The sequence below is a fragment of the Ovis canadensis genome, chromosome 10, assembly GCF_042477335.2.
Source record: "Ovis canadensis isolate MfBH-ARS-UI-01 breed Bighorn chromosome 10, ARS-UI_OviCan_v2, whole genome shotgun sequence".
NCBI classification, from domain to species: domain Eukaryota; kingdom Metazoa; phylum Chordata; class Mammalia; order Artiodactyla; family Bovidae; genus Ovis; species Ovis canadensis.
Genome location: NC_091254.1, coordinates 22,781,283 through 22,797,085, shown reverse-complemented (window position 1 = coordinate 22,797,085; position 15,803 = coordinate 22,781,283). Strand labels below are relative to the sequence as shown.

The 15,803-nt window shown below is 38.4% G+C and overlaps 1 pseudogene; it reads right to left on the bottom strand.

The window, feature by feature from the left end:
• Positions 1 to 15,316: 15,316 nt before the first annotated feature.
• LOC138446984 (nucleotide triphosphate diphosphatase NUDT15 pseudogene) lies at positions 15,317 to 15,772 on the bottom strand (annotated as a pseudogene).
• Positions 15,773 to 15,803: the final 31 nt, after the last annotated feature.

The following is a 15,803-nucleotide window of genomic DNA, read 5'->3' as shown; positions in this document are numbered from 1 at the left end:
TGGGCTACCTACTGCAGTATTCTTGGGGTTCCTTGGCTCAGACTGTAAAGAATCCCCCTGCAGTGCTGGAGACCTGGGTTTGATCCCTGGGTTGGGACGATCCCCTGGAGGAGGGCATGGCAACCCACTCGAGTTTGGTTGCCTGGAGAAACTCCATGGACAGAGGAGCTTGGCGGGCTACAGTCCATGGTGTCACAAAGTGTTGGACACAATGAGCGACTAAGAATACACACTCAAGTTCTAAAATATGCTATCAATCCTGTATTTTTACTCCCCTTCACTATTTTTACTGTTTTATTTTACATTACATTTTACATATTTTTGTATTATTTTAGTCCGTAACTACTTATTATGGATATACATTATTTTATTCCTTTTCTCTTTTAATCTTCCTACTGGTTTTATAAGTGATCTACATTTGCTGTGTATTTTCTTTATCAATAAAATTTTTCTTTTTGTTATTTTCATGTTTCCCATTGTTGTCTTTTCTGCTCAGAGAAATCCCTTGGATATTTCTTGCGGAGGCAATTTAGTAGTTCTGAACACTTTTAGCTTTTGTTTGTCTGTAGAATTTATTTCTCTTTGAAATCTGAATGATAAGCTTGCTGGCTATTTTTTGTTTGTTCATTTGTTTGTTTTGATTGTAGTCTTTTTCCTTTCATCACTTTAAATACACTTTGCAACTCTCTTTTCATCTGTGAACTATCTGCTGCAAATCAGCTGGTAATTTTAGGAGTTTCATTGAACATATCTAGTTGCTTCTATCTTTCTGCTTTTAGTGGCCTCTCTTTATTTTTATTTTATTTTATTATTAATATTACTGTTGTTATTTATTTTATTATGATTTACTTTTATTTTATTTAATTTTTGCCAGTTTAATTCAAAGGGTCTTTGTTTGGGCCTCTTTGGATTAATCTTATTTGGGACTCTATGTGTATTCTAGGCCTTTCTGTTTTCTTTCCCAGGTTTAGAAAATTTTTGGCTTTTATTTCTTTGCATGTTTTCTCTGTCACTTTCTCTCTTTTTGTACTGGGAGCCTTATAAAGCAATAGTTTGTACATCTTATGTTGCCTCAGAGGACTCAAACTGTCCTTTTTTAATCCCGGTTTTATTTTGTTGTTGTTGTTCAGCTTGAGTGATTTCTGTTTGTCTGTCTTCCAGTCACTGATCCATTCTTCATAATGTTTAATCTAATTTTGAATACTTCTTGTGTATTTTTATTTCAGTTATTATTTTCTTCAGTTTTGTTTGATTCTTCCTTATATTTTCTAATTCTGTTAATCTTTTTATTGTGCTCATCTATTCTTCTACTGAATTTGTTGAGCATCTTTATGATCATTACCTTGAACTCTTTATTGTGATAGATTGTTTACACCACTTCACTGTTTTGTTTGTTTTTTTTTTCTTCTAGGGCTTTATCTTATTCCTTTGGAACATATTATTTCACCACTTAATATTGCCTGATTCTCTTTCTTGTCTGTATGTGTTAGATCAGTTGGTTACATTTCCCAGTTTATAAAAGTAGACACATATGAAAGGTGTCCTATACGGCCTAGTAACATACTCCCCTCTGGTCACCAGAGTTTATAATCTAAAACTGACCTTGTGTGGGCTGAGTTGGGCCTTCTGTTGTGGTAGTGCTGACTACTGTGGTGTGTTGGTAGCTGGGTCTAGTCCTTGGCCTGGTTGACTTTCATATTCTACCTTGTGAAGAAACTACCAGTCTCTGGTGACCAAGACTTTACTAAGGAGAAGTTGGTTGCCTTGCCTGAGGAGTCCTGGGGCTGGTGGTAATCTGCTTTGGGGTAAGACCATTTCCAGTGTGGCTGGCTGTAGGGCCCAGGATTTCTGGAGTTAGTTTCTGCCAGTTGGTTGACAGTGTTGAATTCTGGCATGGCTGGGTGCAGGATCTGAGTGATTCTGGGGTTAATGCCAGCCCATCAGTGGCTGGGATGATGGTCTCGGTGGGTAGCTATGGGTCTGGGTTCCTGGGACTAGTGCTGGCTTATTGGTAGACGCAGCCATAGCCTTGAAAGTCCTGGGACTGTTATCCTGCTGGGAGTAGGGCCTATCATGAAAAAACAAAACAAAACAAAACAAAAAATACTGGTTAGGAGACCTGGAGGAAGGGCTGATGCCATTCTCACGGTGGGCAGGATGGGGTCTCCAGAAGACTGACTACTTGTGTCTTGGGGTCCTGGGATTAGCTGGTGTGCAAGGTTATGTCCTGGTGCTAGTAGTGAAGAGGAAAAGAGAAAGTGTTAGTCACTTAGTCTGTCTGACTCTTTGCTACCCTATGGACTGTAGCACACCAGGCTCCTCTGTCCATGGAATTCTCTAGAAAAGAATACTGGAGTGAGTTGCCTGCCATTCTGTCTCCAGGGGATCTTCTCAAGCCAGGAATCGAACCCATGGCTCCCACATTGGAGGCAGATTCTTTACCATCTGAACCACCAGGGAAGTCAGAGGGAGGAGTCCAAATGGCCCTTGCTATGAGCTGCCAGCACCCGCAGGGTAGAACAAGCTCCAAAAATGGTTAGCACCAGCAAGTATGTCCTAAGGGCTTGTCCCAGGGACCTCCTGCCTCTCTGAGACCAAGCAGGTCTTGTTCAGGACCTTTAAAATGGCTGTCTCCATGCTGGGTCTCAGAGTTTGTTAGCACTGCCCTGCCCCTTTTAAGAGTAGAATATATTTTGTGCTCTGGGTTTTAAAGCAAGCCCTGTTGGCCCTCAAAGTCAGGACATTCTGGCATTCTGAGGACTTATCTGATGCAAGACTCATTTGGGGAAGGACTCCAGAGCTGCAAGTCAATGTGGGGCTCAAATTCTCATTTCTTGGGGACAACTTTTGCAATTCTGGTTACCTTCTTGTTTGTGAGTTGCCTACTCTTGAATGTGGGTTTTGAGTACACTATATCTCTGCTGCTCCTACCCATTTTTCTCTGGTTCTTTCTTTATACCTTCAGTTATGGAAAATCTTTTGTGTTAGATATCAGAATAATAATTGCTCTATAACTTTTACTTTTAATGTGACTGAGGGAGAAGATGAGTTCAAGGTCTTCTAATTCTACCATCTTGACCAAACTTCCTGAATTTTGATCAATCAGTTATTTTAAGTTCTCTGTTTACCAATTCAAAAAAAATATGTGGTTTATCTGAGTCTGGTTTTAATGGTTGCTTTGCTTCTTCGCTCTGAATTTTCCTTTTTTTTTTTTTTGTTTAATTTTCAGCATGTTTTGCAATCTTCTGTTGAATGATCAACAAGGTGTATCAGGTATTAGGAACTGATATTATTTGACATTCAGTGTGGATTTGCATGTTAATTTGGCTAGGAATCTGGTCTTATTTCCTGTTTTCTATAGCTTTACATGTCAGAAATGTCCTTTTTTGTATGCTTTTGCCTGTTTATTTGTTTACTTGTTTATTTTGATTCTTGTTTTAGGTTTCTTTAAGAAACTCTGCTAGTGGCTGTGTCTTTTACTCTCTTAGTTGCAATTCACTGGAAAATTATGCTTAAGCTTACTGATGTGGTGATAAATTTTGAGAAAGAGAATAAAACTGTTCTATACTGATTAAATCTCAGTTTTTTAGTGGACTTTCACTATAATCTTTAAACTTGTTTCTTATCTTTTCTTCTCTCCTTAAGGTATATATATAGAAAGTCCAATTTGGAGTTTACTAATTATCCTTCTCCAGGTCAAAAAAAGTCTTTGGTAATGTTGATATCCTTGGAAGTCAAGCTCCAGTTATTAAAAAAAAAAAAAGAAAGAAAGAAAGAAAAGAAAAAAATAGTGTATTTCAAAGTGACTTTGTTGCTTTCACTGCTAAACAATAGAAGATTTTCTTGCAACCTATTGCTGGAGAATCTGGTGACCAAATCCAAAATGGTTTAGGGGCTTCTATAAGATTGGTTCTGGTAGTTGTTTTTTGTTTTGTTTTGCATTATATTGTTGTTAGGCATCCCAGGTGGCATTAGTGTTAAATAATCCACTAACTAGTGCAGGAGACAAGAGATACAGGTTTGATTCCTGGGGCAGGAATATCCCCTGGAGGAGGGCAAGGCAACCCCGTCTTGCTTTCTTCCCTGGAGAATCCTATGGACAGAGGAGCCAGCAGGCTATGGCCCATAAGGTTGCAAAGAGTCAGACAGGATTGAAAAGACTAGCACATACTCATGAATATTGTTATTAAGACTTTATTTTTTTGGAGCAGCTTTACGTTAGTAACAATTTGAAGGGCGGTATGGAGATTTCCTATGCAACCTTACCCCCGACCCCCATTACTAATATATGCTATCAGTGTGGGACATTTGTTACAGCTGAAAAGCCTAAACAGACATATAATCATCCAATGTCCATATCTATATTACAGTTAACTCCTGTTGCTGTAATTCTAAGAATTTGAACAAACACATCCAATTTTGTGACATTATACAGAATATTTTTACCCCTAAAAGTCTGTGTTCTGCCTATTCATTTCTCCCCCAACCCAACCTCTGGCTGCCAGTACTTTTATTCTGTCTCCATACTTTTGTCTTTCCCAAGTTGTCATACCTTGGGGTCATATAGCAAATAGCCTTTTCAGATAAATTCTTTCACTTAGTAATACGCATTTTTTTCCTCCATGTCTTTTCAAGGCTTTTTAGTGCATTTTTCATACCAAATAATATCCAATTGTCCAGATATATCACAGTTTATACATGCATTTACCTACTAATAGAAACTTTGATTGTTTCCAAGTTTTAACAATTATAAATTAATTTGTTATAAATACCCTCATACAGATTTTTGTGTGGAAATATTTCAAAGTTTGTATAAATACTAAATAGCGTAATTGATGGATGTTATGGAAAGAGTTTGCTCAGTTTTGTAAAAGCCCACCTGTCCCAAAACTGCCTTCCAAAACTGTTTGCACTCTCAGCATAAGTGAATAAGAGTTTCTATTGCCTCATATACTTACCAGCATTTGATATTATCAGTGTTTGGATTTTGTCCATTTCAACGACACTTAGTATTATCTCATTATTATACTAATTTACATTTTCTTGATGATATATAAAATTAAACAATTTTAATGTGTTTATTTTCTATCTGTAAATATTCCCTGGTGAGATGTCTGTAATGTCTTCAGTCTTTTAAAAAATAAGGTTGTTTGTTTTCTTATTGTTCAATTCTAAGAATTCTTTGCATATTTTGGGTTACATTCCTTTATTAGATATGTCTTTTGCAAATATTTTCTCCCAGTATGTGACTCTCTTCTCAGTTTCTTGAGCATAATTTTTCAATTTTAATAAAAAACAATCTACAAAATATTTATTTCCTAGGTCATATCTTTTCTTTTGCATCTAAAAAGCTATTGCCATATCCAGTCTTCTATTATCTTGAAATAGATTTATAGACTTTCATTTTACTTTAGGTCTGTTATCTATTTTGAGTTAAAGTTTGTGAAAGATAAGGTTTGTGTTTAGATTATCATTATTGTTATTATTTGTAGTGTGGATGTCCCCTTGCTCTGATACCATTTTGAGAAGACTACTAACTATTGTATTGCCTTTGCTTCTTTTTCAAAAATTATTTGCTATATTTTTGTGATCTTTTTTTCAAGGCTCTCTGCTCTACTATGTTGATCTCTTTGTCTCTTCTTTTATACACTACACTTTCTTGCTCACAGTAGCTTAGTAGTAAGTCTAGAAATCATTATTGGTCGGGGCATAGACTTGGATAACCATTATATTGAATGGTTTGCCTTGGAAACAGAGATCATTCTGTCATTTTGAGATTGCATCCAAGTACTGCATTTGATTCTTTTGTTGACTATGATGGCTATTCCATTTTTCCTAAGGGATTTTTGCCCACAGTAGTAGATATAATGGCCATCTGAGTTAAATTCACCCATTCTAGTCCATTTTAGTTCGCTGATTCCTAAAATGTCGATGTTCACTCTTGCCATCTCCTGGTTGACCACCCTCAATTTAACTTGATTCATGGACCTAACATTCCATATTCCTATGCAATATTGCTCTTTTTTTTTTCAGGGACTCCAGGGAAAGATTTATTTTTAGATTTGTAATATGAAGGCATATATGTATACAAAGAGGAATGTAAAATAGTTTATAATCTTATGATTTCACTTCTGTTTGGTGTCTTTCACTTCTGTTTTGGTCATGAGAACTGAATGAATTTCACCTGTGGCACTATTGCTCTTTATAGTATCAGATTTAAGTTCCATCACTAGTCACAGCCACAAATGAGTGCTGTTTGTGTTTTGACTCTGCCTCGTCATTATTTCTGGAGTTGTTTCTCCTTTGATCTCCAGTAGCATATTGGGCACCTATTGGCCTGGGGAGTTAATCTTTCAGTGTCCTGTCTTTTTGCTTTTCATACTGTTCATGGAGTTCTCAATGCAAAAATACTAAAGTGGTTTGCCATTCCCTTCTCTAGAGGACCACGTTTTTTCAGAACTCTCTACCATGACCCATCCATCTTGGGTGGCCCTACTCGGCATGGCTCATAGTTTCATTGTGTTAGACAAGACTGTGGTCCGTGTGATCAGATTGGTTAGTTTCCTGTGATTGTGATTTTCAATCTGTCTACCCTCTGATGGAGAAAGATAAGAGGTTATGAAAGATTCCTGATGGGAGAAACTGACTGACAGGGAAACTAGGTCTGTTCTGATGGGCGGCGCCATGTTCAGTAATTCTTTATTCCAATTTTCTGTTGATGAGCTGGGCTGTGTTCCCTCCCTGTTATTTGACCTGAGGCAAATCTATGGTGGAGGTAAGAAAGATACTGCTGGCCTCCTTCAAAGGTCCCACGCACACAGTGGTATACTTAGTGCCCTCAAACGTGCAGCAGGCACGGCCAACCCACACTTCTACCAGAGACTACTAGAAACTCATGGGAAAGTCTAGGTCAGTCTCTTTTGGGGTCACTGTTCCTTTTCCTGGGTCCTGGTATGCACAAGGTTCTGTTTGTGCCCTCCAAGGGTCTGTTTCCCAGTCCCGTGTAAGTTCTGGCACCTCTATGGTGGGGATAATGGTGACCTCCTCCAAGAGAGCTTATGCCATAACCAGGTCTACTGCATCGAGAGCCCCCGCCCCTTCAGTAGTCCACTGCTGACCCGCACCTCCTCAGGAGACACTCAAATGCAATCTATCTCAGTCTCTGTGGGGTAGCTGGGTCCTGGAGCACACAAGGTATGTTTGAGTGCACTGAGCATGTCTGGAAGGTATCAAGTTTGATTCAAAATGTGATTTTATCCCTTCTACCACCCTGCTGGGGCTTCTACTTTGCTTTAGGATGTGGGGTATCTCCTCACAGTCATTCCAGAGCCGTGCAACCACCACTTAAGCACCATGCAGCCACCACTTACATAGGTTCTATGAAAACTTACAAGACCTTCTAGAACTAATACTCAAAAAAAGATGTTCTTTTTATTATACGGGACCAGAATGCAAAAGTAGGAAGTCAAGAGATACCTAGAGTAACAGGCAAATTTGGCCTTGGAGTACAGAATGATTTAGAGCAAAGACTAATAGAGTTTTGCCAAGAAAATACACTGGTCATAGCAAACACCCTCTTACAACACAAGAGATGACTCTACACTTGGACATCACCAGATGGTCAATACCGAAATTGTGCTGATTATATCCTTTGCAACCAAAGATGGAGAAAAGTGAAGTTGCTCAGTCGTGTTTGACTCTTTGCGACCCCATGGACTGTAGCCTATCAGGGTCCTCCATCCATGGGATTTTCCAGGCAAGAGTGCTGGAAAATTGCTGGAAATTGCCATTTCCTTCTCCAGGGGACCTTCCCAACCCAGGAATCGAACCCAGGTATCCCACATTGCAGGAAGACGCTTTACTGTGGGAGCCGTCAGGGAAGCCCAGCTAAAGATGGAGAAGCTGCATACAATCAGCAAAAACAAGGCAAGGAGCTGATTTTGGCTCAGACCATGAACTCCTTATTACCAAATTCAGTCTTAAATTGAGGAAAGTAGGGAAAACCACTAGACCATTCAGGTATGACCTAAATCAAATCCCTTATGAATATAGAGTGGAAATGATAAATAGATTCAAGCAATTAGATTTGATGGACAGAGTGCATGAAGAACTATGAACAGAGGTCCATGACGTTGTACAGGAAACAATGATCAAGGACATCCTTAAGGTAAAGAAAGCAAAAGGTAAAATGGTTGTCTGAGGAGGCCATAAAAATAGCTCTGTAAAGAAAAAGTGAAAGACAAAAGAGAAAAGGAAAGATATACCCATTTGAATGCAGAGTTCCAAAGAATAGCAAGGAGAGATAAGAAAGTCTTCCTTAGTGATCAATGCAAAGAAAGTGAAAAAAAAAAAAAAAAAAACAAACAAACAATAGAATGGGAAAGACTAGAGATCTCGTCAAGAAAATTAGAGATACCAAGGGAAATTTCATGCAAAGTTGGGCACAATAAGGGACAGAAATGGTATGGAGTAACAGAAACAGAAGATATTAAGATGTGGCTAGAATACACAGAGTGAAGTGAGTGAAGTCGCTCAATCGTGTCCGACTCTCTGCGACCCCATGGACTGTGGCCTACCTACCAGGCACCTCCCTCCGTGGGATTCTCCAGGCAAGAGTACTGGAGTGGGTTGCCACTTCCTTCTCCAGGGGATCTTCCCTACCCAGGGATCAAACCCGGGTCTCCCACATTCCAGGCAGATGCTTTAACCTTTGACCCACCAGGGAAGCCCTAGAATACAAAGAAGCACTCTTTAAAAAAGATCTACAAAACCCAGATAATCACAAAGGTGTGATCACTTGTCTAGAGCTAGACATCCTGGAATGTGAAGTCAGGTAGGCCTTATTCAAGAAGCATCACTATGAACAAAGCTAGTGGAGGTGATGGAATTCCAGTTGTGCTATTTCAAACCCTAAATGATGATGCTGTGAAAGTGCTGCACTCTATGTGCCAGCAAATTTGGAAAACTCAGCAGTGGCCACAGTAATGGAAAACATCAGTTTTCATCCCAATCTCAAAGAAAAGCAATGTCAAAGAAAGCTCAGATTACTGCACAATTGCACTTATCTCACACACTAGCAAAGTGATGCTCAAAATTCTTCATACTAGGTTTCAACAGTACATGAACAGTGAACTTCCAGATGTTCAAGCTGGATTTAGAAAAGGAAGAAGAACCAGAAATCACATTGCTAACATCCGCTGGATCATCAAAAAAGCAAGAGAGTTCCAGAAAAAAAATCTACTTCTGCTTTATTGACTATGACAAAGCCTTTGACTGTATGGATCACAACCAACTGTTGAAAATTCTTCAAGAGATGGGAACACCAGACCACCTGACCTGCCTCCTGAGAAATATGTATGCAGGTCAGGAAGCAACAGTTAGATCTGGACAAGAAACAGACTGGTTCTAAATTGGGAAAGGAGTACATCAAGGCTGTATATTGTCATCCTGCTTATTTAACTTATATGCAGAGTGCAACATGAGAAATATTGGACTGGATGAAACACAAGCTGGAATCAAGGTTGCCAGGAGAAATATCAATAACTTCAGATAAGCATATAGAACCACACTTACAGCAGAAAGAGAAGAAAAACTAAACAGCCTCTTTATGAAAGTGAAAGAGGCGAGTGAGAATCTTGGCTTAAAAATCAGCATTCAGAAAACTAAGGTCATGGAATCTGGTCCCATCACTTCCTGGCAAATTGATGGGGAAACAGTGGAAATAGTGAGAGACTTTATTTTTTGAGGGCTCCAAAATCACTGAAGATGGTGACTACGGTCATGAAATTAAAAGACCTTTGCTCCTTGGAAGAAAAATCATGACCAACCTAGACAGCATATTAAAAAGCAGAGAAATTACTTTGCCAACAAAGGTCCGTCTAGTCAAAGCTATGCTTTTTCCAGTAGTTATGTAAGGATGTGAGAGTTGGACTATAATGAAAGCTGAGTGCCAAAGAACTGATGCTTTTGAACTGTGGTGTTGGAGAATCCCTTGTGTTGCTTGAGAGTCCCTTGGGCTGCAAGGAGATCCAACCAGTCCATCCTAAAGAAAATCAATCCTGAATGTTACTGGAAGGACTGATACTAAAGCTGCAACTCCAATACTTTGGCCACATGATGTGAAGAACTGACTCATTTGAAAAGATCCTGATGCTGGGAAAGATTGAAGGAGGGAGGAAAAATGGATGACATAGAATGAGATGGTTAGATGGCATCACCAACTCAATGGACATGAGTTTGAGTAAACTCCAGGAGTTGGTGATGGACAGGGAGGCCTGGTGTGCTGAAGTCCATAGGTGACAAAGATTTGGACATGACTGAGAGACTGAACTGAACTGAAATCTATACATCAGGAAGTATCAGTCCTTCAACTTTATTCTTCTTCAATATTTTTATTGGTATTCTGCATCTTTCTCCTTATCATATGTAAATTTAGGGTCCCTTTGTCAATATTCATATAACTACATGCTACATTACTGTGAATTTCCACATTTGCAAGCTGGATTTAGAAAATGCAGAGGAACCAAGGATCAAATTGGCAACATCTGTTAGATCACAGACAAAGCAAGATAATTCAAGAAAAAGAAAAATATGCTTCATTGACTATGGTATATCCTTTCACTGTGTAAATCACAACAACTGTGGAAAATACTTAAAGAGAAGGGAATACCAAACCATCTTACCTGCCTCCTGAGAAACCTGTACGTAGGTCAAGAAGCAAGAGTTAGAACCATATATGGAACAATGGACTGATTCTAACTTTGGAAACTAATTTGTCATGCTGCTTGTTTTTCACCCTGCTTATTTAACTTATATGCATAGTACATCGGGCAAAATGCTGGGCTGGATGAAGCACAAGTTCGAGTCAACATTAGTAGGGGAAACATCAACAGTCTCAGATATACAGATGATACCACCTTTATGGCAAAAAGTGAAGAGGAATTAACGAGCCTCTTGTTGAAGGTGAAAGAGGAGAGTGAAAAAACTGGCTTAAAACTCAATATGCAAAAACTGAAGGTCATGGCATCCTGTCCCAGTGTATCATGGCAAATAGATGGGGAAACAATGGAAACAGTGACAGACTTTATTTTATCGGGCTCCCAAATCACTGTGGAAGGTGAATACAGTCATGAAACTAAAAGACACTACTCCCTGGAAGAAAAACTATGGTAAATATAGATAGCATATTAAAAAGCAGAGACAACAAAGGTTTGTCTAGTCAAAGCTATGGTTTATCCAGTAGTCATGTACAGATGTGAGAGTTGGACCATAAAGAAAACTGAGCACTGACAAATTGGTGCTTTCAAAATGTGGTGTTCGAGAAGACTCTTGATAGTCCCTTGGACTGCAAAGAGATCATATAGTCAATTCTTAAGGAAATCAACCCTGAATATTTATTGAAAGACTGATGCTTAGGCTGAAGCTCCAATATTTTCGCCAACTGATGTAAAGAGACAACTCATTAGAAAAGACTCTGATGCTGGGAAAGATTGAGAGCAGGAGGAGAAGGTGATGACAGAGGATGAAATGGTTGATATGCATCACTGACTCAGTGAACATGAATTTGAACAAACTCCAGGAGATGGTGAAGGGAGCCTGGCATGCTGCAGTCCATGGGGTCGCACATAGTCAGACATGACAGCAACTGGACAACAAAAATGACTGCTGGGATTAGAGTGAAGTGCAACTGAATCTATACAAAAAATGGGAAGTACTGCCACTTTGAGAATATTTAATTTTTATTCATGAACATGGAATATATTTTCATTAGTTTTTTTTATTTATTGATATTCAGTAATTTTTTACATGTATTATGTACCTATTTTGTACCTATATTCATGCCTGAGTATTTTTAGATGGTGTGAAGGCAAACAGCATTGTGCTTTTTATTTTAAAATTAATTTGCTAATTTTTTAAAAGCATTTTTATCCAATACTCTTTTTATAAGCATTTATCAGTTCCAGGACTTGATTGTTGTTTTTATATATTCTACATTGATGATCTTGTTGTCTGTGAACAAGAAAAGTCTATTTTTTTCACCAATTTGTATACTCTTGATTTCCCTCCCTTTTCTTATTGTATTATCTAGAAATTCTATTGAAATGCTGAAAAAAAAATTATGAGAAACTACATCCTTTTCTTGCATCTGGTTCTAGTGGGAAAGATTTGATGTCTTACCAGTAAGTTTGATGTTAGCTGTACTTTTTTTTCTTTTTTATATCTATTCTTTATCAAGTTGAGGAAGCTCCCCTCTATTTCTACAGTATTAAGAGTTTTTATCAGGAATGAATGATGTGTTTCTGTCTTTCGCTATATATTTGTGTGTGTGTGTGTGTGCTCAATTATGTCTGGTTCTTTGGGACCCTGTGGACTCTAGCCCTCCAGGCTTCTGTATCCATGGGGTTTTCCAGGCAAGAATACTGGAGTGGGATATACATTAATATGCATATGTTTGTTTTTATTTTTTAAGCTTCTTTATGTGTTGGATTACAAGAGTTGATCTTCAAATATTGAAATAACCTTGTATTCCTGGATAATCTACTTGGTTATGGATGTTTTCTTTTCACATTATTGAATTTGAACTACTAGTATTTTCTGAAGGAGTTTTGCGTCTATGTTGATGAGATATATTGGTCTGTAGTTTTCTTATAATATCTTTGGGCAATTTGGGTGTTTCTCCATTTTTAATAATTTCGCAGAGTACAGAATTCCAGGTTGGTAGTGGGTTGTTTTTTTTTTTTTTCCTCAACACTTCAATTATTTTACTCCACTCTCATTGTTTGCAAGGATTCTGAGAAATTTGATGTGATTCTTATCATTGTTCTCATCTGGTTGAAATAAGCACCCTACCACCACCCTATGGCTGCTAACTGGATTATCTTATTTTTGATTTTCTGTAATTTGAGAAAGATATGCCTAGGTGTGGGGTTTTAGGCTTTTATTTGGCATGGTGTTCTTCCCTGGATCTGTGGTTTGGAATCTGACAGAAAAGTGAGGATATTCTCAACCATTGCTATTCATGCATTTCTTTTTTTCTGTTCACTCTTCTTTTTTTTTTTAATTTTAAGAATTCTTTTATTTATTTACAAATAACAAAAACCCATAACACAAAACTTATATGTTAACATAATTTTTATAAAAAAATATAGATGTTTTTCTTAAAAATAAAAGAGAAGCATGGCATTGTTTTACATTTTTGTCAATTTCTTCCACATCTAGCTTACTAGGAGAGAGCCAGATTTTATCTGCTTTGCATTCACTCTATTAGAGTAACCTATAACATGCAGTTTCTGGAAAACTCCTCTGTACACTCAGCAAAGAATGAGGGTGTGACATAAGCGACTCTGACCCCGAGGACCCTTGAAAGGGCCTTGAGGACTTCTCTGGACCATCCTGAGAACCGCTGCCCTAGTCTAGTCACAATTCACATACAAGGAAATCAAATCTTGAGAGAGAGCAACTGAGATCCAAAATGGTAAGGCCTGTTAACAATGGAATACAGATCCTGGATGGTTTAACTTGCTTCCCTGGGTTTACATTCCCAATCAGAAGTACACCCTAATGACCTGTCCTGTCTGCTCTAGTTGTAGGAACTGTCAAAATATATCAACAACAACAAACAGAAAAGGAAAACCAACAAATGAGATAAATTCTGTGTTAGCACTTGAATTAGGATCTCTACTAGAACTGAAACACTAAGACAAATTCTACTGCACTCTCCTCCACACACATCAATACCAGAGAAATACAGAAAGTGGAATTACCATTTTTAACATCACCAATTATCACATTTTCTGAAACAATTCATGACACATTCTCTGAAAATTTTTCACAAGTACTGAATGAAAAGGTGTTGGGTATATTAAGAGACTACAAATAAATTGTCCATCATGTGGAACTTTTCAAGTAAAATGGAGTTGTTCTGAAATGTAGATATTTTTTGTTCTTTAACAGGACCTTATTCTGCCTTTTATGTATTGGGTTGGCCCAAAAGTTCTTTTGATTTTTAAGCAAAAATAAAAAACACATTTTTCACTTTCACCAAGAACTGAACTGAACAACATATTCACCATTTTGTTCCACTACCTTCTGCCACTTTTCAGGCAACTTCATAATTCCATCTTCCCAAAACTTTTTATCTTTTTGAGCAAAGAACTGTTCCAGGTGCCTTTTGCAGTCTTCCAGGGAACTGAAATTTTTTCCATTGAGAGAATTTTGTAAAGACCGAAATAAATGGTAATATGAAGGTGCAATGTCTGGGGAATATGGTGGAGGAATCAGAACTTCCCAGCCAAGCTGTAACAATTTTTGTCTAGTCATCAAAGAAACATGTGGTCTTGCGTTATCCTGATGAAAGATTATGCATTTTCTGTCGACTGATTCTGGACGCTTTTCATTGAGTGCTGCTTTCAGTTGGTCTAACTGGGAGCAGTACTTCTTGGAATTGATTCTCTGGATGAAGACGGGCCTTTGGTGTGGCTGGCGGTGGTTCATTTCGCTTGTCCCATATGATCTCTTCCGTTCCACATTATTGAACAGTATCCATTTCTCATTGCCTGTCACAATTTGTTTTAAAAACGGAACACTTTCATTACATTTCAGTGGAGAATCACATATGGAAATATGATCAAGAAGGTTTTTCTGGCTTAACTTAAGTGGAACCCAGACATCAAAGCAATTAACATAACCAAGCTGGTGCAAAAGGTTCTCAACACTCGATTTGGATATTTTGAGTATGTCGGCTATCTCTCGTGTGGTATAATGTTGATTGCTCTCAATTAATGTCTCAATTTGATTGCTATCCACTTCAACTGGTCTGCCTGACCGTGGGGCATCATACAGAGAGAAATCTCCAGCAGGAAACTTGGCAAACCGCTTTTGACATGTCCGCTCAGTCACAGCACCTTCTCCATACTCTGCACAAATCTTTTTTGTATCTGTTGCATTTTTACCTTTCTTGAAATAATCAAGCATAATATGACAAAATTGTTGCTTTTTTTCTTCCATCTTCAATATTAAAATGGCTACCCCCAAATTCACCAATTTTGATAACTTTCTTTTAAAAAACGCACATTGCTGTGACAGGTGTCACAATACAATCTCACAAAATTGTTTTAAATGAAGTTAGAGACAACTAAGCACAATAGTCATCGTACAATAAAAAAGCCTAAGTGAACTTTTGGGCCAATCCATTGAAAAAAAAACAAAACACAACAACTCAGTGAATCTCTTTGTTCACCTCCAGGTGACTTCCTTTATATCCTACCAGATGATCCAAATCTTCTTTTTTTTTTTTTAATTTTTTTTTTTTAATTTTTTAAATTTTAAAATCTTCGTAGCCTTGTTCTTTTAAACAACATAGTGCCCAGAAAAGCTGGTCCAGGGGAGGAAATTCTTCCCAGGGAACCCACTCCCAATTTTCATTCTTTTCAGGCTCTACATTCTTTGGTTCTGAATCATGAGTCAGGTCCACCTCTCCTTTCATTAAAATAGTGACATAATGGTAATTCTCTTTCTCAATGAAAGAATTCACAACCGAGGCAAAGTGAACATTTTTCAGGTGAAGAGCTGCTTCTTCCCAGGTTTCCCTTTGAGCACATTCTTCCCAGCTTTCACCGAACTCCAAGTGGCCCCCGGGGAGCTGGAAACTGCCGGCTCCGAACGACCCTTTCCTCCTTCCCAAGAGGACGCAGTGAGGATGCCTACCGCTGGTCACCACGACGCCCACTCTGACCCCCGGGGGCCGCCCCCGCGGCTCCACGCTGGCCGTCATTGTGCGAGAGCCTGTTCACTCTTCTCTTTGT